General features: G+C 49.6%; 1 protein-coding gene and 1 pseudogene across 1 annotated transcript in view; both read right to left on the bottom strand.

Moving 5' to 3' along the window:
- The window catches only part of CCL25 (C-C motif chemokine ligand 25), a 36237-nt gene that overhangs the window by 4487 nt on the left and 8227 nt on the right, over positions 1 to 23523 (bottom strand). The window lies entirely within an intron of this gene.
- LOC118005427 lies at positions 12774 to 15991 on the bottom strand (annotated as a pseudogene).

Raw genomic sequence — 23523 nt, 5'->3', positions numbered from 1 at the left:
AGCCAACGACCCCCTGAACCCAGGGCCCCAAGTGGGGCTGATTCCAAGACCCTGAGATCATGACCTGAGCCGAAATCAAGAGTCAGACACTTAACTGACTGAGCCAGCCAGGTGCCCCTAAAGACTTTGTTTTTAAGTGATTTCTCCACCCGGCGTGGAGCTTGAATCCGCAGCCCTGAGATCAAGAGTCACACGCAGGCACCACCGACTGAGCCAGCCAGGCGCCCCTGGAACCTTACACTTCCAGTGGGTGCAGTGTAAGGTATGTGAATTTTCTCAAATATTAGCTGGGGAAAATGTTATGAACAACCACCAGAACAAAGAAATGCTCCAGTTTTGGAAGAAATGCCCGTATTACCTGGGGTACCACGGCGGCAAGAAGAAAAGCAAAACCCATCCAGAAGGCATTTTTTTCCTTCCCTGGGCCGACGTGGCTCACCGGGTCAAAGGCGCCACGGTGGGCGTGGGCGGTTGTAGCGGGAAGGGGCCTCTGCCGAGACCTCACAGCCGATCGCTTTGAACTTTAACTTCTTATCGCCCGCATCCTTAGCTATAGATCACCCCAGGTAGTAATCACCCTCGTACCCCTTTCTCATCTCCCCGCCTCAACAGGAGCCCCTGGGGCGGACCCCGATCCCCTGGGCGGAAGCTTGTGGCTTTGGGGGCGGGGCTTTGGAGCGGGGCGGGGCCTAGGCCGGGGCGGAGCCTACGAGCCCTGCCCCGCCCCGCTCCGGCGGCTGAGCAGCCCCGGGGCCCCGCGCCTAGCGGTCCCCGAGCAGTGGCTGTGACCGTCCCCCGGGGCCCGCGCGCGCGACTGCAGTTCCTCGACCGCTTGCTGCGGGCGGGGGAGGGGGGCGGGACGCGGCTCCGCGTGGCTGGGGGCGTGGGGACGCGGCGTGGCGGGCCCGGCCAGCCTCTCCGCTCCGGTCCCCTGCCCCTGCCTGTCCTGCCGCGGGCAGCCGCCAAGACGAGGCGTGACCCAGACTTGGCTGAAGTCCCCCGCGAGCGAGTCCACCTCCCCTCCCCGCCCCTCACGGTTTGTCCCACCCACAGCCTTAAGGGGGAGGAGGGTGTCTGAGGCACCTGGGCGCAGGGCAGACAGGGATTTGCGTCACCTTGGGCCCCGCACAGGTGTCAGGGAGGCGGACGGGATGCTCAGACCCTGAATGAAAACCCTGGAGTTCTGAGGACCGGAGCTGCTGAGTGTGAGGGCCAGATGCTCAGGGCCAAGGCTGAGCTGGGAAAGGGGAGACCTCTTCTGTTCCTACAGCTGCTGGAGGCGGTAAGGGTGGACTGCTTGCAGTAGGAGACCCTCTTCTCCTGCATGTGTGAAATGAGCGCAGCTGGGGGGTGGGGGGTGGGGTGGACAGAAGCCTTTTCCTGCCTCTGGTCACCAGCCCTGACGATGGGGGCCGTTGGGGGGTGGTCTCCAGCCTGAAGCTGAGCCAAGCTGAGGGACTGACCACATCCCAGGGCCTGCAGGTTGGAAGGGCGGGTAAAAAGCCTTCCTTCCATGAGCCCAGCTCAGCTCCTGGAGGGAACCGCTAGTGAGTGCACACAGATGGTCCACTGCAGAATGGGGTGGGGGAGGATGGGCTCTGTGATGGGGAACCCTCCCTTTGGAGTGAGTTCCTCTGGGGGCGGGCTCACTCTCATTTCTCTGCTGGAGAACAGTCCCAGGTGTTCAGTGTTGGCCCACTTTACAGAGGAGACCGAGGGTCAGGGAGGCTCTGAGAGTCATCAGAAAGGCACAGGGGCCCTGGGGAAGCACCACCAGCTGAAGAGGGGGTCCCCCTGCAGTTGCCGCTGCATATTAGATCTCCCCTTCCCTGTGCTGCCTACAGCTCTCCTGAACCTCTGGTGCCTCCGGGTCCCTGCTCAGGTGGCCTCGGAAAGCAGCAGCTAGGGGCCCTCCCCCCACGCCTCGTTGTGCATGTCAGGAGGAGCATACCAACCCGTCTGCTGGGCCTGGACTCCTGTTGTGCCTAGCTGCCTCCTGCTCTGGCCCAGATGCACAGTGGTTACCAGGCAACTGGAGAAAGGGAGGAAAGGGGGTTTTTCCAGGATGCCTTGCAAGCCTCTGGCCTGACTTTCAGGGACTTAATTTATAGACTGTCCCTGTGTGACCCCTTTCACTGTGTTCCTGATGTGGTTGACCTTGCTGCCTCCTGGAAAGCCGGCTTTGAGGGGCTTCCCTCCCCAGGCTGACCAGTGGTCTCTGTGTTCCATGGGGTAGCCGCACTGATTGTCTGGGTGGGCGCCAGGCCACCCAGAGGGACTTGGGCCACTGGCCCTGGTTGTATGCAGCCTTGGCCTCAGTCCTGGTGCTTCCCCTGCTCTCACAGGACGTGTGCGGGACAGGCCAGCTGGACTGCCCCAGCTAGGAAGGGGGCCTTCTGCAGGGCCTGCCAGGCTGGGGCTGAGGCAGGCGTGGCATGGGGAGGAAGGGCGGTGGGCTCTGAGGAGAGGGGCCATGGGGCCCTCTACGAGACCCTCTGTGAAGCTGCTGAGCTCCATTCACCCCTTCCACACAGGTTTTCTGGGCGCCTCTTCCATACCAGCTTTTTGCTAGGCCCCGGGGTGATGGCAGTGAGTAAGCAGATGTGTCCCAGCCATGAAAGATGACAGTGGTGTCACCGATCCTCACTGAACATCTGTTGGGGGCCATTTGTTATCTTGTTCGTTCAGCAAACAGTTAGCAAATGCCTACTGTATGCCAGGCACTGGGCTGGGTGCCAGGGGAGAGCAGTGAAGGAGACAGATGGTCCCAGGGTAGAGCAGACAAGACAAGCAGCAAATATGAAGCAAGATACTTCGAGATTAGGATCGTGGCTATAAATCCTGGTGTGACAGGAAGACACTGGGGACGGACTGGGCTCCTCCAAAGAGAGTGGCCCGAGATGATAACAACCCTGTAGGATTAATATTCATCCCCATTTTACAGGGAAAACGCAATCAACTAAAGCTCGGAGAGGTTAAGTTGTCTGCCCAAGTAAGCAGGGCTGGATTCCTAGCTCAGCTCTGAGCCCTTCATTCCACGTGTACTGATTGGGGGCTGTATTAAACATATCTTGGGGCGCCTAGGTGGCTCAGTTGGTTAAGCGTCTGCCTTCAGCTCAGGTCATGATCCCCGGGTCCTGGGATCGAGTTCCGAATTGGGATCCCTGCTCACCTTGGAGCCCTTTTCCCTCTCCCTCTGCCACACCCTGCCCTGCTCGTGCTCTCTGATAAATAAAATCTTTTTTTTTAAGATTTTATTTATTTATTTGACAGAGAGAGACACAGCGAGGGAGGGAACCTCAAGCAGGGGGAGTGGGAGAGGGAGAAGCAGGCTTCCCGCTGAGCAGGGAGCCTGATGTGGGGCTCGATCCCAGGACCCTGGAATCATGACCTAGCCGAAGGCAGACGCTTAATGACTGAGCCACCCAGGCACCCCAAATCTTTTTTTTTTTAAGAAAAGCATGTCTTTAAAAAAATTTTAATACTGTATTTTATTTAACCCTATCTGTAAAAATATTATCATTTCTACATGTAATCAAATAAGAACAACTAATGAGACATTCCCCCTTTTTTGGCATAGTAAATCTTGATTGTACATCTGCAGCATGTTTCAAGTGCCAAATAGCCACATGTGGTGGTGGCTAGTGGCTACCTCAGTGGGCAGAGCAACTCTAGCCACAGATAATTGTCAGTTCATAATTTCATACTGATTCGTTTTTATTTTTGTTCTTTATTAAGACTTTTTTTAAAAGAGCAATTTAAATTTTCGCAGTGATACTGCGGGGAAGGTACAGAGACTTCCCACATACCCTTTGCCCTACACATGGATAGTCTCCTGCATTATCAACAGCCTGCCCTGGAGCCCGGACGGCACATTGCTATCATCCAAAGTCCATAGTTTACGTCAGGGTCCACTCCCGGTGCTGTACGTTCTAAGCATTGGTACATATGTATAATGACACGCATCCATCTTTATGGTATCAGGGTGTTTCACTGCCCTAAAAATCCTCTATGCTCCAAGCACGTCTCTTTTATGATGATGTTCTGATAGCCGGGACCTCCCTGATCATGGAAGGACTGCCCGTCGCGGGGTTAGCAGATTCCTAGAGATGGTAAATGCCTCGTGAGCGAACCTTCCATATGCAAACCAGCCAATCCAGAGCCCACACCTGAGCCCCTTCCTTTCTGGGTCTCACTCTCAGGGCCACCGTCCCCTGCCCTGATCACCCCAGAGCCAGGTGCTGGACAGCAAAGGCACAGCCCCTGTGCCCCAGAGCTGAAATCATGCAAACCAGCCAGGGCTGAGCCTCAGGCGCTGCCTCAGCAATTCCCTCCCACGGAAACCAGAGAACAGGCTCTTACCCACATTTTCCCCTCACTCCCTCTGCCTCCTGACCAACTGTGGTGATTCCCCATGTGGCCCTCTGTGGCATGGTGTGCCCCAGCCTCTTGAGATCTCTGAGTAGCAACTCTCTTTTTTTAAGATTTTATTTTATTTTATTTATTTATTTATTTATTTATTTATTTATTTTAAAGATTTTATTTATTTATTTGACAGAGAGAGACAGCGAGAGAGGGAACACAAGCAGGGGGAGTGGGAGAGCGAGAAGCAGGCTTCCCGCCGAGCAGGGAGCCTGATGTGGGACTCGATCCCAGGACCCTGGGATCATGACCTGAGCCGAAGGCAGACGCTTAATGACTGAGCCACCCAGGGGCCCCAGCAATCTATCTTTTTAATGGCCATCATCTCCTGATCTGTTGGCCTCACCATATCTGAAAAAGAATAAAACCTACATTTTAAAGCAGGTACCAAGTGATATGCAGAGATCTGGAGATAGAGGGCAAATAATAGATGTACCACTCCCCACGTGAGGCTCACAGCCGGTGGGGAGATCATAGTCCACCCTCTAGATGAACATCCACACGCAGGCTGTGGGAATGCAGAGGGCACCCCACCAGGTCTCCAGAGAGAACAGCTACTGAATGGAGACCTACAGGGCAAGCAGGTGTTAGTCAGAGGTCAGACAGAGCAGGACGCCAGAGGGACCTGCCAAGCACAGGATGGCTGGGGCGGGAGATGGGGTGGGTAGCGGAAGATGAGGTGGGAGGAGACAGTCTATTCAGGGCCTCATATACCTAGCCAAGAAGGGTGACCTTCACTGAAAGGGCACTGGGGAGCTGCCGAGGGATTAGCCGGGGGAGGGCTGTGGTCAGCCCTGTGTCTGAGCTCTGCCAAGGTCATGCAGAAGATGCGGTGCGGGGACATCAGCCCAGGCAAGAGAAGACTCAAGAATAGCAGCTTGTCTTCCCATGAGGGCTGTGAGGAAGGCCCTTTCTGGTCCCTTTTGTGCTCTACACCAGCAAGAAATAATTCAGGAAATGTTTACCGAGATCTACTATGTGCCGGATTCAGTAGTTACAACACAGTGACAAGACAGATTTAGTCCCTACTGTCATGAAGATATTTTAGTTTTATTTTTCTGACAATGGGCTTACAATAACATCTGAGGAATGCTGACATCACATAAAACAGGGACCTAGAAAAGAGAAAAAAATTACTAAAATCAGAAATGAAAATGGGGTAGGGGCACCTCGCTGGCTCAGTTGGTAGAGCATGCAACTCTTGATCTCAGCGTCATGAGTTCAAGTCCCACATTGGACTAGAGATTACTAAATAAATAAATAAATAAATATTTTTTTAAAAAATGCAGGACATAACTACTGCCCTTACAGAAATTTTAAAAAAGGATTAGAAGAGAATATTATGAACAATTGCACACCAACTAATCAGATAATCTAAGTGAAACTAGCAAATTGCTAGAAACAAACTACCCAAACTGACTCGGGAAGAAACAGAAAATCTGGAAAGGGCTATTACAGGTAGGGAGATTCCATCAGCAATCAAAAACCACCCAAAAAAGAAAATCCAGGACCAGATGGCTTCATTGAATTCTACCAAACATCAAAAGAAGAATTAACACCAATCCTTCTCAAACTCTTCTCAAAAAACAGAAGAGGAAGGAACACATCCTACCTTATTTTATTCTATGACATCAGCATTACACTGATACCAAAGCCAAGCAAAGACATTGCAAGAGAACTACAGACCAATGTCCCTGATGAATATAGATGCAAAAATCCTCAACACATATCCCTGAAACTAATAATACACTATATGTTAATTAAATTGAGTTTAAATAAAATTTTTTAAAAAAATCCCCAACACCAGGGGCACCTGGGTGGCTCAGCCGGTTAAGTGTCGGCCTCCGGCTTAAGTCATGATCCCAGGGTCCTGGGACCGAGCCCCGTGTTGGGCTCCCTTGCTCAGCAGGGAGCCTGCTTCTCCCTCTCCTTCTGCAACTCCCCCTGCTCATGCTCATGCTCTCTCTTGTTCTCTCTCTCAAATAAATAAATAAAATCTTTTAAAGAAAATCCTCAACACCAGAGTGGCAGACTAAATCCAGGAGCATATTAAAAGGATCAAGAGGGGTGCCTGGGTGGCTCAGTCATTAAGCGTCTGCCTTCAGCTCAGGTCATGATCCCAGGGTCCTGGGATCGAGTCCCACACTGGGCTCCCTGCTCTGCGGGAAGCCTGCTTCTCCCTCTCCCACTCCCCCTGCTTGTGTTCCTTCCCTCGCTTCATCTCTCTCTGTCAAAAAAATAAATAAAATCTTTTTTAAAAATTAAAAAAAATAAAAGGATCACGAATGATGAGCAAGTAGATTTATCTTGGGAATGCAAGGATAGTTCAACATTTGAAAATCAATTTAATATAGCACATTAATAAAATGAAGGAAAAACTACACAATCATTTCAACTGATACAGGGAAAAGCATTTGAAAGAACCCAACACCTTTTCATGATAAAAGTACTCAATAAACTAGGAATGGAAAGAAACTTCCTCAACCTCAAATGATAAAGGGCATTTATGAAAGACCTGCCGTGAACATTATACTCAGCGGTTGAGAGACTGAAAGCTGTCCCCCTAAGATCAGAAACAAGAAAAAGATGCCCACTTTCATCACTTCCATTCAACATTGTGCTCAATGCTGGAGTTGGAACAATTAGGCAAGAACAGGAAATAAAAAAGGCAATCAAACTGGAAAGGAATAAACTATATTCACCAATGACATGATCATATGTAGAGAGAAAACCCTAAAGAACACACACACATACACAATTAGAGCTAATAAAGCCAGCAGAGTTGCAGAATACAAGCTTGACACATAAAAAATCAGTTGCATTTCTATACAATAGCAATTTAAATTTAAATTTAAAAAACAATTCCGTTTACAATAGCATCAAAAAGAATAAAATACATAAGAATAAATTTAACTAAGGAAGTACAAGACTTATGACTGAAAATTGCAAAACATGCTTAAAGAAATTAAAGAAAACCTAAGTAAATGGAAAGACATCTCCTTCCTTAACTAAGACATAGTTAAGATGGCAGTACTCCCCAGTGTAGTCTATAGATTCAGTGCAATCCCTATCAGAATACCAATGACCATTTTTGCAGAAGTGGAAGAACAGACTCTAAAGTTCATATGGAACTGCAGGGGGACACTGAACAACCAATCAAACAGAAACCAAGGGCCACCATGATGGGAGCGGGGCCAGCCAGGCAGGACTTGTCAGAACTCACAGCTTCCTCTGGCTGCTACAGCTATGCACGTCCTCCCTCCGAGCAGACCCAGCCTGGCACTGGCCTTGCTCGGCTCCTGAGTCCTGACACCTCCACCTGGCCAGATTTCTTCTTCACCAGGTTCGCTAGGTCAAATCCACAGGGCCTGACTCTAAGAAATGCTGTGCAGAACCCCTCACCCACCAAGAGAAAACAGATGAAAATAAATAGAGCTTTGTGGTTCAACCAGGGGTTGGGGAGGCCCATTCCCATTCACCCCAGATATGTGGGAACCCTTGGGCCTCTGAAAAGAGTTTGAAAAACCACTGGCTTAGCAGGGGAAAGTCAAGTCCTTAGGGTAGTACATAGAACTGATCACATTTTCTATTTCTTCTTGAGTCAGTTTTAGTAGCTTGTTTGTTTCTATGAATTTGTTCATTGCACTTAGGCTAATTTGTTGACATTTAATTGTTCATAGTATTGTCTTACAAACTTTTACTTCTGTGAGGTCCAGAGTTTTGTCCCCACTTTCATTTCTGATTTTAATTATTTCCTCTTTTTTCCTTAGTCTAGGTAGTCTGTCAATTTTATCATAAAACCAACTGTTGGTTTTGTTGACTTTCTCTGTTGTTTTGGTATTCTCTATTCCACTTATCTTCACTATAATCTTTATTATTTCCTTCTTCCTCCTAGCTTTGGGGTTAGTTTACTCTTCTTTGTCTAGTTCCTTAAGATATAAAGTGAAGTTATTAAGATCTTTCTTCCTTTTTTTTTTTAAAGATTTTATTTATTTATTTGACAGAGAGAGAGAGAGCACAAGCAGGGGGAGTGGCAGGCAGAAGGAGAAGCAGGCTCCTCGCTGAACAAGGAGCCCAATTCAGGACTCAATCCCAGGACCCTGAGATCATAACCTGAGCTGAAGGCAGATGCTTAACTGACTGAGCCACCCTGGCATCCCAAGATCGAAGGCACTTATAGCCATATACTTCTCTGAGCAGTTTTTGCTGCATCTCATAGGTTTTGGTATGTTGTGTTCATTTTTTTTAAAGATTTTATTTACTTATTTGACACAGAGAGTGAGAGCACAAGTAGGCAGAGCTGCAGGCAGAGGGAGAGGGAGAAGCAGGCTCTTCGCTGAGCAGGGAGCCCAATGTGGGGCTCAATCCCAGCACCATGGGATCATGACCGGAGCCAAAGGCAGACGCTTAAGGACTGAGCCACCCAGGTGCCCCTAAAATTTTTTTTTTAAGTATAAACATATATGTACCAAACTACAGAGCCCCAGAAAATATGAATCAAACATTGGTGGAATTGAAGGAAGAAATAGACCCTTTTACAGTAGTAGATGGTGACTTCAATACTCCATTTTCAGCAATAGTTGTAACCAGACCTACTCGATATATTGGGAATACTCCAGCAAACAACAGCAGAACACACATTCTTCTCAAATCCAAGTAATACATCCGCCAGTATAGACTGCCAGTATGTTTTGTGGTCAGGCCACAAAACAAGTCGCAATGTGTTTTAAAAGGTCGAAATCATACAAACTATCAAACTAACCTCTCTGACCACACTGGGATGAAGCTAGAAATGAGTGACAGAAGGAAAACTAGAAAACTCTCAGGTATATGGAATTTAAACACCACTTTTTTTTTTTAATTCCAGTTAACATACAGTGTTCTATTGGTTTCAGGTGTGCATTATAGTGATTGAACACTTCTATACATTACTCAGTTCTCATTGTAAGTGTGGTCTTAGTCCCCTTCATCTATTCCACCCGTCCCTTACCCCTCTCCCCTCTGGTAACCATCTCTTTGTTCTCTTTAGTTAACAGTCTGTTTCTTGCTTTGTCTCTTCTTTTCCTTTGTTCATTTATTTTGGTGCTTAAGTGCCACATATGAGTGAAATCATATGGTATTTGTCTTTCTCTGACTGACTTATTTCACTTAGCATTATATTCTCCAGCTCTATCCACATTGTCGCAAATGGCAAGGTTTCATTTTCTTTTATGGCTGAGTAATATTCCATTGCATATGTACCACGTTGTCTTTATCCATTCATCTATCGATGGACACTTGGACCCTTTCCATGATTTAGCTATTTTAAGTAATGCTGCAGTAAACATAGGGGTACATATATCTTTTCAAATTAGTGTTTTTGTATTCTTTGGGTAAATACCCAGTCGTAGAATTACTGGATCAAGTGGTAATTCTATTTTTAATTTTTTGAGGATCCTCCATACTGTTTTCTACGGTGGCTGCACCAGTTTGCATTCCTATCAGCAGAGCATAAGGGTTCCTTTTTCTCTACATCCTTGCCAACCCCTGTTGTTTCTTGTGTTTTTGATTCTAGCCATTCTGACAGGTGTGAGGTGATATCTCCTTGTGGTTTTGATTTGCATTTCCCTGATGATGAGTGATGTTGAGCATCTTTTCATGTGTCTGTTGGCCATCTGAATGCCTTAAACAATGCACTCTTAAACACCAGTGAGCCAAAGAAGAAATCACAAGGGAAATTAAAACATATTTTGAGATGAATGAAAACAAAAACCCAACATAAAGGGCGCCTGGGTGGCTCAGTCGTCCTGGGATCCTGGGATCCCAGGGTCCTGGGATCAAGCCCTGCATCGGGCTCCCTGCTCGGCGGGAAGCCTGCTTCTCCCTCTCCCACTCCCCATGCTTGTGTTTCCTCTCTTGCTGTGTCTCTCTCTGTCAAATAAATAAATAAAATCTTTAAAAAAAAATAATTACTGATAAGAAAGGACTTACTTCTATTTTATTATTTGTTTTAAAGGTGTGTCTTAGGGTGCCTGGGTGGCTCAGTTGGTTAAGTGACTGCCTTCGGCTCAGGTCATGATCCTGGAGTCCCAGGATCGAGTCCTGCATTGGGCTCCCTGCTCAGCAGGGAGTCTGCTTCTCCCTCTGACCCTCCCCCTCTCATGTACTCTCTCTCTCAAATAAATAAATAAAATTAAAAAAAAAAAGGTGTGTCTTATACCTATTTGTTCCTTAATTTGTTCTTATAATTTCCTCTTGTGTTTCATTGATTTTTTTTTTATAGTGTACCACTTTGATTCCTTATTTCATTTTCTGTATATGTTCTGTTATTTTCTTACTATTTACGTAGGGTTACAGTTAGTGTCTTCAACTTGTGACAACCCAGTTCAAATTAATACAGCTTATCTTCAACAGTATACAAAACTTTGCTCTTATGCAGCTGCATCCCTTCCCCTTTATATTGTTACTGTCACAAATTGCATCTTGATACATTGTATTCCCATTAACATACCCTTATAATTCTTGCTTTATGCACTTGTTTCTTAAATCATATAGAGGGGGAAAAAGGAGTTGCAAACCAATAATACAATAACACTCGCTTTTATATTCACTTATGTGGTTACCTTTCCAATGTTATTTCTTCCTGTGACTTCGAGTTGCTATTGAGTGTTCATTTCAGTCAGAAGGACTCCTATTTAGTATTTTTTTGTAGGGCAGGTTTATTAGCTACAAAGTCTCTTAACTTTTGTTTATCTGGGAGTATTGTAGATTCTCTTTCATTTCTGAAGGATAGTTTTACCAGATACAGAATGCTTGGTTGACAGGTTTTTTCCTTCCATTACTTTAGATGCCTTTCACTGTTTTCTGGCCTCTGTGGTATCTGATCAGAAATCAACTGTTATTCTCATTGGACATCCCTTGTATGTAATGAGTCACTTCTCTCTTGCTGCTTTAAAGGTTCTCTGGTCTTTTTCCTTTTTTTTAATAAAGATTTATTTATTCATTTTAGAAGGGGAAGGGGCAGAGGGAGGGAGAAACTCAAGCACACTCTGCTCTGAGCGTGGAACCCGATCTCATGACCCTGAGATCACAACTGAGCTGAAACTAAGAGTCAGACGCTTCACCGACTGTGCCACCCAGGTGCCCCTCTTTGTCTTTATTTTCCAAGAATTCAATTATAATGTCTTGGTGTGGATCTCTTTGATTTTTTCTGCTTGGAATTTGCTGAGCTTCTTGCATGTACAGATTTATGATTGTTACTAAATTTGGTAAGTGTTCACTCACTGTTTCTTTGAACAGTTTTTCTCTTTTCTCTTCTGCCTCTGGGATGCCCATTATACGCTCACTTATATACTTGATGGTGTCCCAAAGGTGTCTCAGGTCCTGTTCATTTTTCTTCATTCTTTCAGTGGTTCTTTCTTTTGCCCACTAAAATCTTCTGTTGAAACTCTCCAGGGAAATTTTCATCTTGTCTTACTTTCCAGCTCCAGGATTTCTATTTGTTTTTTTGTTTGTTTATTTGTTTTGTTTTGTTTTGCTGGTAAAATAATTGGCTTTTATTTTTAAGGTTGACAAATTCTAGAGCTCAACTCTAGAGGGGGCCTCTTAAGGGAAAAGGAGGGCAGGAGACATTGAATTCTCAGGTGTCAGCAAGTGGTACTACTGACCAACAACTTTTGGTTTATTCTTTTCATGTAACAAGAAGTCCAGAGGTTGGCAGTCCGTGGCTGGTGCAGAAGCTCCTCGAGGCATGCTATCAGGATCCAAGTGCCTTGAATCTTTCCACTGTACCACCCAGAGAAAGGATCTGCCTCCCTTAGGCCAAAAAATGGCGCCAATACTCTTAGGTTTCATGTATGTGTTCCTGGATGTAGCAGGATGTAGTGAGAAGGACAAAGGTTCATGCTTGCCAGATCTGCTTTCTTGTATCAAACACCTGGTAGCTTTATTAAGCAGACTTCTACCTGTATCTGTCTTTTTTATAGTGTTATTAACTACAGTCTCCATGTTATACATTAGGAGAGGAGACAAAGTCCTCTCTTCTATCAAGATCCCTTCTATTAGAAGCTCACTTGTACAAGATCCACTTTTATCTCTAAAATTGCCAGAGCTGTTATATGGCTACCTTTAGCAGGAGCTGGGGAAGTATTCTTTTTTTTTTTTTTAAAGATTATATTTATTTTATTTGAGACAGAGAGAATGAGAGACAGAGAGCATGAGAGGGAGGAGGGTCAGAGGGAGAAGCAAACTCCCTGCCGAGCAGGGAGCCCGATGCGGGACTCGATCCCGGGACTCCAGGATCATGACCTGAGCCAAAGGCAGTCGCTTAACCAACTGAGCCACCCAGGCGCCCCATGGGGAAGTATTCTTAAATAGGCACATTATCATCTTCCTCCAAAGTGGGCTTCTGCAAATGAAGAAGATGCAATAGGCGATCTGTTTAATGACAAAATCCTCTGTAGCAATTATGTTAAATTTTTGAATTTTACTGATCTGCAAAAATGCTCAGAATATAATGTCATGTGAAAAGCAGGACAGAAAACATATGCAATATAATCTCAATTTTGTTTAAAAAATACATACTCCACATGTGGGAGTTCCAAAATGTTAATAGTAGTTAATATCTACAGAGTTAGCCTCATGTCAAAGGGGTATTGACAGACAAAATTTTTATCATACTAAATTTTTTCTGAATTTTCTATAATGAACTTGTATTATCTTTAAATAGAAAAAAAAAGTGTCACTTTAAAAAACACCCCATATATTCTTAAGGACGACTAAGTCCAAAATATTTACACTTACTCAGTTTCATCTTCATTGTCAAAAGAAAGGAGGCAACTGTTTTTGATTTGCTTTTGTGAGTTCTTTTTAACTGAGTCCTGCTTATTTATTTCATCTTCATTTGCCTTCCTCTTTTTTGAGCTTGCTGTTAAACCTGAGTATTTTTCATCCGAGGAATATTTGACTGGTTTTTGATACATGATTCTTCCATCAACTATAGCCGGTTCTTCATCTGCTTTGGCAGCCTTTATTTCTGCTTTACTTTTCATGACTTCTTCAACTGACAGGTCTCCCTTTTTTAAAACCACCACTTGGGGCTATTCATCTTCTTTGTCACTGTGATCACCATCTTCATTTGGGAGCTGAGACTGGATTCTCTTGGTTTCCATGGTAGGCCCTTCCCTGTAGCCGACCTGTTCCTTGAAGCGAGCCAGTAACGCTGGTTCGGATGGCCACACGTATGAAACCTGGTTCCACTTGCTCACAGCTGCTCCCGGGAAAAACAGGTTCCCGGGGCCGCCTGGAGATGGTACATTGGCGACCTCTATTTGTTTCTTTCATACAATTTCTCTTTCTTTTTGATAGTCTCTATCTGATGAGACATCATTCTCCATATTTCCCCTAGTTCTTTGTCTATGGTTCCCCTTAGCTTTTTAGGTATATTTAACACAGTTGATTTAAAGTCTTCTTCAAGTCTAATGTATGTGTGTCCTCAGGGGTCACTTGTTAGTTTCTTATCTTCCTGCAAATGGGCCATACTCTTGTTGCTTGGCATGCTTCATTTTTGTTGTTGTTGAAAATTAGGCAATTTGAATATTACAATGTGGTAAGTCTGTGAATCAGATTTGTCCCCCTCTGGCTTTGTTGTTGTTTGCTGTGGGTTGCAGTTGTCTGAATGACTTTTCTAGAATATTTTTAAAACTGTATTTCTTATTGTGTGTGGTCTCTGAAGTGTCAGTTCCTTTAGCTTCTGGTCAGCATTTGCTGGACATTTCTTTTTTTTTTTTTTTTTAAGATTTTATTTATTTATTTGACAGAGGGAGACACAGCGAGAGAGGGAACACAAGCAGGGGGAGGGGGAGAGGGAGAAGCAGGCTTCCCGTGGAGCAGGGAGCCCGACGTGGGGCTCGATCCCAGGACCCTGAGATCATGACCTGAGCCGAAGGCAGACACTTAACGACTGAGCCACCCAGGCGCCCTTGCTGGACATTTCTTAAATGCCTGAAGGAAGAAGGAGACAAAGAGTAGGCGGTGGAGGAGAAAGGTGAAAGAGGAGAGAAAGAGGAAGAGGGCAGCGTGGAAGGAAGGCAAGAGGAGAGGAGACAAAGTACTTCCTGGTGTTTGCAGACTGACTCTGTGTTGGGGCACTCCTGTAACTCCAAGCCGGGTTGCTTACAACTTGGTCTTAGGCTTCACTTCCTGCTTGGGGTGAGTCTAAAGATCAGCCAGAGGTGAACACTTAGGGGCTTCTAAAATCTTTTCTGAGCATGCATCCTGCCCCAGGCATGGGAGGTTTTTCAAAGCCATTATTCCCCAAGTAGCTCCTCCCCTGAGTAGCTCCTCCTCCAAGTAGCTCCTCCCCCAGCTTCTCCTCTCAGGCTTTCACCATGTCTATTGTTTGTCCCAACTGTAATCTTTCCCCCGCCCCCGTGTGGCAGCACCTTGTTCGTTTGCCTTTCAGCTGTACTCAAGGAATGCCCTCTGCATAGTCCCTTCCTGCTTTGAGAGAGTTACAAAGTGGGCAAAAGAGAAGCCAGTGCCTTGCATCTTTCCTCCAAGGAACCCCCGGACAGGTCAGAACAGGTGCACACGATTCCTCAGGAACGAGGAATTTTTGGGGGAGGAGGTAACAAATCACTCTATTTGAAGGAATGGTACAAGTGAACAAAGTCAAGTGGACATTCTAACACAACTGAGAGAAGAGGGAATGGTACACGCAGCGCGTGTGCACTACCTGGCATGGACATCCCTCGTGGCTGCAGGGAAGCCCACCGAAGGCTCAGCGGTCATCACTGTCCTCGTCAAAAAGATACTCTGCCATGCAGGGATTCTGGGGTCCCATCTTGTGCAAGCTGGTTATGTGATTGCCCAGTTCTTTGATAGATTTCATCCTCTCATTCAATGTAGTTACATGAATGACTTGGCCATCTTTGTCAATGGCCGCTTTGTACAAGTTCTGGTTGTGACTGATTCACATTTTGCACCAAACGTGACTTCTGCCACACTGTATCCAGCCTGCTCTCCCAGGTACCACAGTCTGCTTTCTTGCTATCCTGAGGGGAAACTCGGCCACCATGTGGGTCCTACAGCACCATCAGTTTCTCAGCACGGTCCCTCTCCTCGTGAGCTTGATGAGGAAAATCGGTGGCAACATTCCTCAAAGCCAGTTCATCGTGGTCAAAATGGAAAGATGTGGACAGGTAGATGCAGGAGGCACAGAGTTCCAAGTGGATCCAGTGGTTGATGGTGGCCTCCAGATCCTGGAGGTGGTCCGAGCCCACCTGCAAGGGGGACAGGGTTGTCGTGGCAGGTGGCTTCGGAGGGTGGCGACTGGGCAGCCGGTGCCTTGGAATGGGTCCAAGGGCGCTGTGAGCAGGTGTTGGCACTCTTGGACTGGGACAGCGTGAGTACCACGAACGCCTTTGAGAGCCTGTTCTCTGCCAGGCTGTGTTCCAGAATGTGAGGCTACATGGTGAACGATAGAAACTGAACCCCCTGGCCTCTCATGGCTCACATTCTAGGGTAGGGCCTCTCAGTCTTGGCACTGTTCACACTAGGAGCTGGATACTTCTGTGTTGTTGAGGGCCATGCTGGGCATCATAGGATGTCGAGCAACATCCCTGGCCTCCACCCACTAGATGCCGCTGGCATTGGTCCCTGGTTGTGACACCCCAAACTGTCCCCAGACAAAACTCCCTGGCTCCTCCACCCCCGCTGGGAACCACTGATCCACTGAGAAACTGAGGGTATCCAAGTTTCTGCCCTGTCTCACAGGCTGTGTTGCTGTATGCGTGTATGTTTACACTCCTGACCCTGTTTGACCCCGATCCCTTAGGAGCTGTAGTATCAAAGGATGCAACCACCGTCGTCGGCTTGCAACATGCCAGGTCCTGTACCGAGGAATTTTATATCCACTGATGTGACAACTGAGGCTCCGGCCGGTCAGTCCTGTGCCCGAGGAGTCAGGGCTGAGCTGCTAGGCCAGGCACCCCTAACTGCTGGGCTATGCGGTGCTTCTGTTAAAAAGGAAGGGACGGGTAAGCTGAGGAGTCCGAAAGCCCAGGCTTTCGGTGCCCCAAGCTGTACCCAAGTTGACAGCAGCAGGGCATAGGGGCTGGGGGGTTGGGGGGCATGGTGCTCGGCCCGAAGCTGCTGTGGGTCTCTCCCCCAGCTGACTGGATGCCAGAGTCATGGTGGGGGCTGGTCACCAGGCGCGTGTTTGGGTGCTGCGGGGCGGGGCTGTATCTGGAGGCGAGTGTCGGCTTCCTCCTGGGCTGCTGGTGCCAGCCAGTGCCAGTCAGCATGGGGGCTGGCAAGGCCAGCTACCTCCTGGGGCTCATGGGGTGGGACCTGCAGAGGGTTTAAAGTGTGCTGGCTCAGGGACGCCTGGGTGGCTCAGTCGTTAAGCGACTGCCTTCGCCTCAGGTCATGATCCCAGGGTCCTGGGATCGGGCCCCGCATCGGGCTCCCTGCTCCGTGGGAAGCCTGCTTCTCCCTCTCCCACTCCCCCTGCTTGTGTTCCCTCTCTCGCTGTGTCTCTGTCAAATAAGTAAATAAAAATATTTTAGGGGCGCCTGGGTGACTCAGTCGTTAAGCGTCTGCCTTTGGCTCAGGTCATGATCCCAGGGTCCTGGGATCGAGCCCCACATGGGTCTCCCTGCTCTGCGGGAAGCCTGCTTCTCCCTCTCCCACTCCCCCTGCTTGTGTTCCCTCTCTTGCAGTGTCTCTCTGTCAAATAAATTAAAAAATCTAAAAAAATAAAATAAAGTGTGCTGGCTCAGGTCCACAGCCGATGCGGAGTCCTGTGACTGTCGAATCCAGATGACGGGACCTGGAGTGGGGGCGGGGGGGTCACCTCCAGTACATGTGAGCTCCTGTGGGCTTCTAGCTGAGTGAGCAGTTCCCCCCTTCTCCAGTATCACTCAGACAAGGAGGCCCATGCGTCCACTCCCTCTACCTCCTTTGTACCCCATTTTCCCCTTTCTGTCCATCCCCAGTGACAGATCTGCCCCTCAGGGTTTTAAAGTGTAGGTTTTAGGGGCGCCTGGGTAGCTCAGTTGGTTGAGCAACTGCCTTCGGCTCAGGTCATGATCCTGGAGTCCTGGGATCGAGTCCCGCATCGGGCTCCCTGCTCGGCGGGGAGTCTGCTTCTCCCTCTGACCCTCCTCCCTCTCATGCTCTCTGTCTCTCATTCTCTCTGTCTCAAATAAATAAATAAAATCTTTAAAAAAATAAATAAAAAAATAAAGTGTAGGTTTTATTATTATTCAGGTATGGTGAGGCTAACACAGGAGGAGACAGTCTGTTACTCACAGATCCCAGGAGGAGGGGGCACCGCACACCATGTGGGGCTACACGAGGAAGCACCAGGGTCACTCAGGAGACAGAGGGAGCAAGGCAGAGACTTGAGCAGGAGCCTTTATTGTGGTTTCTACAGGACGGAAAGGCAGGGTCAACAGTCTCAGGACTGGCTGGTTTGAATAATCTCTGTGGGCTCTGGGGGATAGGGGCAGGCCTGGTTGTCTGGCCCCGGGGCCCTGGGGACATTAGGGCAAGGGGACATTGCCTCCTGGAGTGTGGCAGCCTGCTAAGGAGGTGGTCAGAGGAGGAGCGGTGGCAGGCGAGGTGTGTGCCATCCCTAGGGATCAGCTAGCCCTGGGAGGGGCAGTCCCTCCCACAGCAGCAAGGCCCTAAGAGCGCAAAGCATCAGAGTATAGCAAATAAAAACCACAACGGACACATTCCTCACCTCTCTGCTCTCACCACCCATTCTCCCTTCTTGCCTGTTTCTGCAGCCACCCCGTTTGGCAGGGGATAAATGCCAAGGATGCCTCTCCAGTCTCCTCCACTCCAAGAAACCCGGCATCCCTGACCCCTCCTGCTGACTGTCCCCGTCACCTCCTGCACAGGCTCCATGGAAGCCTGACAGCAGCCCGTGTGGCCTGAGGGCCCCTGGTGGCTTCCCGAGGGCTCCTGCCTGCCTCAGCTTCAGAGACACACCTGCTCTGGATTCTTCTCTCCTTTCCAGTCATCTCTGAGACAAGAGCATTTTCTCACGGTTCTGTCCCTGGTCCCTTTCTCTGGGGTCAGGCTGAGGCCACACAACCGCCCCCACTTGGTATTTTTGCTGCTGATAAAGGGACTGGAGGTGCCTCCTGGGCTACGTGTCCAATTGTGAACTTTTGAATGCAAAATTCACTTTCCCTTTAGCCCTGTTGGCTAAAAAAATCAGAGATGTCTCTTCCTGGGGGTGGGGGTGAAAAGAACTGGGCCCAGGACACCTTAAAGAACCTGAGAAGCCTTTCCAAGTCAGCAATGTGAAACGAAGACTGGGGCTTTTTGGTCTTTTTATGTGTGACTTTTGGGGGGTGGAGTGGGGAGAAAAGTGGTCCCTGTCTGCTTCATCTCGTTGTTCTCAGCCTGAGAATGTCTGGTCCACCCAAGGCCTGACCCTCAACCTGCATACACTGAGTCCTCAGCATCTAGTGGGAGAGACAGCAGGCCTGGGGTACAGCATAGCTCGTGCCCCAAGAGAGGCAGAGGCCAGCCCGACTGCCCAGGGGCCGCCCCCCACGCCCCCCTCCCCAACTCGGGCTCCAGAGTGAACGCATGCCTGTCCTGAGTTCCCTGCGGCCGAGGTAACAAATTACCTCAAGCACGGTGGCTTAAAACAATACGAGTTTCTGATCTTTCGGTTGTGGAGGGCAGAACTCCTAAAATCAAGCTATTGGCTGGGCCAAGAGCCTCCTGGAGGCTCTGTGGGCCATCTGTGTCTTCACCCCTCCAGCTTCCAGAGTGGCCCGTGCCCCCTGGCATGCGGCCTTCCTCTCCCTGCAAAGCCAGCAGCGGAGCACCTTCCAGGCTCTCTCTGCACCCCGCTTCTGTTGTCACTCTCCTCTGCTCTGACCCTCCTGCCTCCCTGTCCTAAGGACCCTTGTGATGATGTTGGGCCACCGGGATAACCCAGGATCATCTTCCATCCCCAGAGCCTTAACTTAACTACATCTGCCAAGTCCCTTCCGCTACGGAAGGTGACATATTCTCAGGTTTTGGGGATGAGGACGTGGACATCTGGGGGGGGGGGCATTTTTTTGCCTACCACAGCACCCACAGAACACTTCTTGGCGGAAGTGATATATGGACCCAGTTCTGGAAAACGGTGGGTGGGGATGGGGGTGGGGGAGAATTCAGGCCCCTGGAACAGGGCACATCAAACAGCAGGCCCCCTGAATACCTGACCCGGATGTGATCTGAAGGCCCTTAACATCAGCCTAAGAACCTAAGCAAGGGAATCCTCTCTCCAGGCTTGGTTCTGACAAGTGGGCCGATTTTGCCCCCAGGAGACACCTGGCACTGCCTGGAGAGATAACTGGTTGTCAAGAGATGGCCAGAGATGCTACTAAACGTCCTGCCCCGCCCCCCACGAAGAATCCTCCGGCCCAAAGGTCAGTGGCCCCGAGAATGAGAAGCCCCGCTCACAGCATAGCTACTAACAGCTGCTTCCTGGCCCTGTTTCTCCAAACCCGGAGGGGCTCCCCCTCACCCTCTTGGAGGGTGTCTGCTCAGTGACCTTTGGCCTTTCACACCAGTCCTGCCTTTCTTGGGAAAAGCAGCTTTCAGTTAGTTCCTCCTGACCCTTGGCCTGCCCTGGGTACACTTGGGTAGGTTGAACACTCCTCACTGGGGAATGCGAAGGCCCAAGAAGATGGCTGGAAGAGCGGCCATGCTTTCGCCCCACCCCACCCCACCCCAGGCTGACCACTCTGGCCTCTGGGTCCCCGCACACATGGGGAAGGTGAGGCAGATGGTGTGCTAAGGACACTGGTCACTGGGTGGGGACTAAGCTAGCTCACTCACAAAGCATGGGGCAGCAAGGGACAGGACCCGTGACAGGAGGAGGGGTGCCCTTCTTGCTCACCAGCCGTGGAAGGGACCCCAAAGTGGGTGGCCTGATTCACTGGCGGGGGCGACAGGGGCAGGCCCTACCAGAATGGGACAAACCCGGGCTGGGGTCTTAGTGCTGCTGGTCCTCCCAGGAAGGGCCTGCTTCTTGCTCCTTTGGCCAGCAAATCTTTGATGCCTGCTGGCTGCCAGGCCCTGTGCTGGGCACTGGCAGTGACAAGACTCAGCCAGTCTCTCAGGGAGCCACAGAGACTAGGGAGAGCAGGGCTCACGTTGGCAGCTGCTTAACTGAACAGGACCCTGTGCCGGTGGGGGCAGTGGGAGATGGGGGGTCTCACCACCGTTCTCATTTCGGCACCATGCTCATCTGTGGGAACAGGCGGGCTGCGCTACTGGGGGAAGGGACTGGGGATGCTGGCTAGGGGAAAGGAGGGAGGCAGGGGTCTGGGCAGAGCAAGGCCCGGTGCGGCGGCAAAGAGAGGAGGAGGAAGGAGAGCATGTGTCCAGTGGGGCCTCCCCTCGGTGTGAGCCCAGCAAAACCCTTGCTCCTGGGGATAGGAAGGCTGCTCTGAGATGGCCAGTCCCCCCAGCTGTTCCTGGATCTCCTCTCCTGATCCTATGCTGGCTGTAGCTCATCTGGCCAGCCTCTGTGGACATCCATGGGGCCCCTCGCTGGGCCTGAGCCCCTGATGTACGGCTCCCCATCCTCCCACCGGAGCTCCAGGCCAGCCCCATCCACCAGAGAATCCTGCCTCCTTAACTGCGGAAGGCTGGGCCATGCCCATGGGTGACGAGGGCCTCCTGAGCTCCTCTGCCCACCTTGCTGAGACCCAGTGGGCTTACCTAGGGGGATGGACCAAACTGCGTGCCCCCTCCAAAATTCATGTGTTGCAGCCCTAACCCGCAGGGCCTCGGGCTGTGACTGTATTTGGAGGGAGGGCCTCTGAAGAGGTGATCGAGTTAAAATGAGGCCATTAGGGTGGGCCCTAATCCAATGACTCGTGTCCTTATAAAAAGGAGAAAATAGGACACAGATGCACACAGAAGGAAGACGTGTGAGGACACAGGGAGAAGGTGGCCATCTGCAAGTCAACGAGGGACGCCTCAGAAAGAACCAGCCCTGCCAACACCTTGATCTTGGGCTCCTTGCCTCCAGAACGAACCAGGAAGAAATAGTTTTTTTAATAATAAAACAATTTTACTTAAGATGTACCTTCATATACATATAACAACATCAAACATTTATTTAGAGGCGCCTGGCTGGCTCAGTCGGTGGAATGTGCAACTCTTGAGATCTCGGAGTTGTGGGTTCAAGCCCCATGCTGGGTGGAGAGATTACTTAAAAATAAACAAAAAACATTTATCTGATGCTCTCAATGTGAGGAAACAGATTTCTGCTGTCCCTGACCCACCCAGACTGGGCTGCCTTGTTACGGCTCTGCAGCCAGAGCATACCGATCTGCCCAGGACGGACCTGAGTAAGACAGCAGCATATTGGGTGCTAGGGATGTGGGGAGGGAATGAAGAGCAAGACAGACCCTTTCTCTATGGCCTTGGTTTCTCCCCTCTCCCATGTGGACCAAGTGCTTTAACTGCATCCTGAGGACATCCCCTTCCCTCCAAACTCAACCATCTCAGGCTACTGGGCCCTGGCTGAATGGGGGAGTGTAATAACACCCCAGAGATGCCACTGTGAACCCATGACCCCCACCCCGCTGGGCTCTCCTTTCTCCGAGTGGTCTATGCAAACCTTCTCCTCGGGCCCCTCCTCTCTCCTAGACCCCCCCTCCACACACACACTGCTTATCTGCATCCTACTCATTCTTTCCTCCTGTCCATCCCCTTGGGGTTGAGGCTGGGGCCTCTCTTGGTGCTGACCTGCACCTTCCCCTTTCTCCACTCTCCCCCACATTCTTCCAGCCTCGGGGGGAGCACTGTGTGTCCTGTTCCCTCATCACATCATGGGCCTGTTTGGCCCTGTGGTCCCAACCCCTGTCCCCTCTCTGCCATCCTCTGGGAGCGTGTGACCTTGGGCTCACTTGATCCTTCTGTAAAACAGGGCTAATAGGCCCCAACTCAGAGGCTTACCGTGAGGACTGAACTGCATCCACACATGGAGCGCCTGGGTGGCTCCGTCGGTTGTGTGTCCAACTCTTGACCTCAGCTCAGGTCGTGATCTCAGGGTCGTGAGTTTGAACCCTGCGTTGGGCTCCATGCTGGGAGGGGAGCCGACTTAAAAAATAATAATAAAAATGAAAAATTTTTATTATTATTTTTTATTTTATTTTTAAAAGATTTTATTTATTTCTTTGACAGAGAGATAGAGAGCACAAGTAGGCAGAGTGGCAGGCAGAGGGAGAGGGAGAAGCAGACTCTCCACTGAGCAGGGAGCCCGACGTGGGGCTCGATCCCAGGACCCTGGGATCATGACCTGAGCCAAAGGCAGCCGCTTAACAACTGAGCCACCCAGGCGCCCCAAATTAAAAATTTTTAAAAAAGGAACTGCATCCACACAGTGGTCAGCCTGGAGGCTGGGAGCCACTCTTACTCCACATGGTTGCGGGCCTCTACCCGTCTTTTCTAGCAGAAGTGCAATTCATTAAGCCAGTGTCATCTCTGGGCATTTGGATCAGTGCCAAGCCAAAGGTAACCCACTGGAGACCAGAAGAAACGTCCTCCGGCCAACAGCCCTTCCTTGGTGGCTCAGGATGACTGTCAGTGCTACGACCACAGGGGCAGAACATGAACCTTTTCCTACGCTGGGCAGGTAGCTTCCAATGGGTGTCTTTCCAGCTTCACTTGGCTGCTGCCCCCGGGGAAAGCCGGTGCTGGGGGTCCTGGCAGGGCCAGAATGATCGACACCTTGGGTCCTTACCCTTGGGCCCCTTGGCAGACCCGGTCTGAGGTTTGCTGACTGCCCCCCGAACTGCTTCTTACCTTTGCTCCTTTGGTTCTTACCAATTTGCATGAGCTCTTAACAGACTGATAACACCTGGCTTGTTCCTATCACACAACCTGCTCTCGACTGCACATGGGCATGCAGCGCTGTGAGAAATGTGTGCTTTTGGATATGTTGTCTGGGGGTCTGGGAGGTTTGAAGATTTTGTGATATGGGAGTGTGGGTATTGTGGGGGTGGGGGTTAGGACCCAGTAATGGAAACACACGTCCTCGGAGCTCCTGCCCCAGCACATCAGGGGCTGGTGGGAGGCACCTTGCAC

The sequence above is a fragment of the Mirounga leonina genome, unplaced genomic scaffold (assembly GCF_011800145.1).
Source record: "Mirounga leonina isolate KUSES-001 unplaced genomic scaffold, KU_Mleo_1.0 Mir_94, whole genome shotgun sequence".
NCBI classification, from domain to species: domain Eukaryota; kingdom Metazoa; phylum Chordata; class Mammalia; order Carnivora; family Phocidae; genus Mirounga; species Mirounga leonina.
The sequence above is the reverse complement of the archived record's forward strand: the minus strand, read 5'-3'. Positions and strand labels throughout refer to the sequence as shown.